The sequence below is a fragment of the Pteropus vampyrus genome, unplaced genomic scaffold (genome assembly GCF_000151845.1).
Source record: "Pteropus vampyrus isolate Shadow unplaced genomic scaffold, Pvam_2.0 Scaffold1286, whole genome shotgun sequence".
Taxonomy (NCBI): domain Eukaryota; kingdom Metazoa; phylum Chordata; class Mammalia; order Chiroptera; family Pteropodidae; genus Pteropus; species Pteropus vampyrus.
This window is the reverse complement of record NW_011890067.1, coordinates 14,773-16,715: the sequence shown is the minus strand read 5'-3', so window position 1 is coordinate 16,715 and position 1,943 is coordinate 14,773. Positions and strand designations below refer to the sequence as shown.

The window sequence follows — 1,943 nt, the reverse complement described above, 5'->3', positions numbered from 1 at the left end:
GGGGAGACTTTAAAAACAGAGCGGCTCGAGGTGTGTATAGCAGCTTTATTCACAGTGGCCAAAACTTGAAAGCGACCAAGACGTCCTTCAGTCAGAGATGAACAATCTGGGGTCTATCTGGAAACTGGAACGTTATTCAGCGCCAAAATCCATGAACTATCAAGCCATGGAAGACATGGAAGAACCTTAAATGCGTGTTACTAAGTGAAAGATGCCGATCCCAAAAGGCTGCCTACGGTATGATTGCAACTCTATGACCTTCTCGTAAAAGCACAGCTAAGGACCCAGGAGGAAGACCGGTGGTTGCCGGGGCGACGGGGGGGTGGGGGTGGGCGGGATGAGCAGCGGAACACGGAGGAGTTTTAGGGCAGGGAAACTACTCGGTTTGATACCATAATGGTGAATGCATGTCACACTACACATTCGTCCAAACCCCCAGAATGGGGAAGCCAGGAGAGAGGACCTGAATGCAAACGACAGCCTTTGCGTCATAAGGGGGGGGGGGGTCAGTGTAACCTCATGGATTGCAACCAACGCACTCCTCTGGTGGGGATTTTGTTGATTGCGGGGAGCCCCGGCTGCGGGGAGCACATGGAGCAAACGCAGCGCGTCCCTCTCGTGTGGGACGGCACCCAGACACACCAGCTGCAAAAAGACATCTCCGTGACCATCATGGAAGCCGACACTGGGCTGAGTACTGCATGATCGTCAGGAGTGACTACTAATTTTGCTAAAAGCGTCAATTAACCCAAAAGAACGGAAAACAAAAACTTGTTCGTGAATGTTCATAGCAGCCCGATTCACAATCGCCCAATTGTGGAGACCAGCCAGATGCCCATCAGCTGATGACTCGACCAGCAAATGTCCACACGGCGGAGTATTATTCCATCATAAAATGAACAAAGCGCTGACACACGCTACGACGCGGACGAACCTCGGAAACGTCCCGCCAAGGGAAAGAAGCCAGACACCCAAGTCCACACATTTCAGATTCCATTTTTGTGAAGTATCCAGAATAGGTGAATCTTACAGAGCCAGAAAGGGAATTGGTGGTTAGCAGGGGCTGGTGGAGGGTAGAATGGGGAGTGACAGCTTAATGGGTGAAGGGTTTCTTTCTTGGAGTGATGAAATTTTCTATAACTAGGAAGGGGTGATATTTGCGCACGCTGAGAATGTACTAAATGCTTCCGAATCAATCGTACACTTGAAAGTGGTTCGACTGGTACGTTTTATGTTATGTGGATTTTACCTCGATTTTCAAAAAACATGTCAGGAGGACAGGCACAAAAGGAGAGGGTGCTGGCAGGGTACCTTCTTCCTTCCTGCTTTGAACATGGATGCAATGCCTGGAGCTGCAACGGCCACTTTGCCACCGTGAGCCGGAAAACCAAGCAGATGAAAAGCCAGCGAACTAAAGAAAGGCGAGAGAATGAAAAGATAGAAAAATTCTGAAACTTCGATTACACCAGCCTCGAGATTCTTAACAATACATGTCCTCGAAGTTTAAAACATTTTTCAAAAGGTGGGAGGAGCTGCCTGCCACGAGGCGCTGCTCAGCGGAGTCACTGAGGGGCTGGTAAGGAGAGAGGGACTCGATCTTTGCCCTGGGTAGTAAAGAAAAGCAGGGAGGTGCGCAAAGCAGTTCGAAGACCTCTTCACGCCACGAAGGCTTCGAGGGTACAATCTCCCATTTTGTGCATGACCTTGGCCATGCCCGATCCCAACTTGGGGTTCCCTCCACCCCCCACCCTCATCCCCTTGCCTCCGCCCTCCACCAAATCTTCACCCAGAGGTGCAGTCACTTGTCTTGAGGTCCCATAGTCAGCAAGGAGTAAAAGAATTCGAAAAAGAGAGATTTTTCCCTCTGCCGTACGTCTTTGAAAAGCGTCATGTCACCAAGCCAAAAGACGGTGACTCCCTTGACTAGACTAAATCTCAGTGGC

The 1,943-nt window shown here is 50.1% G+C and overlaps 1 long non-coding RNA gene across 1 annotated transcript; it reads right to left on the bottom strand.

Annotated features, from left to right (window-relative positions):
* Positions 1-799: 799 nt before the first annotated feature.
* Positions 800-1,919, bottom strand: LOC111734442. The gene is made up of 3 exons (XR_002778450.1): positions 1,787-1,919; positions 1,312-1,411; positions 800-1,025 (listed from the first exon to the last, which is right to left on the bottom strand). It is a non-coding gene; the product is annotated as an uncharacterized LOC111734442 (long non-coding RNA).
* Positions 1,920-1,943: the final 24 nt, after the last annotated feature.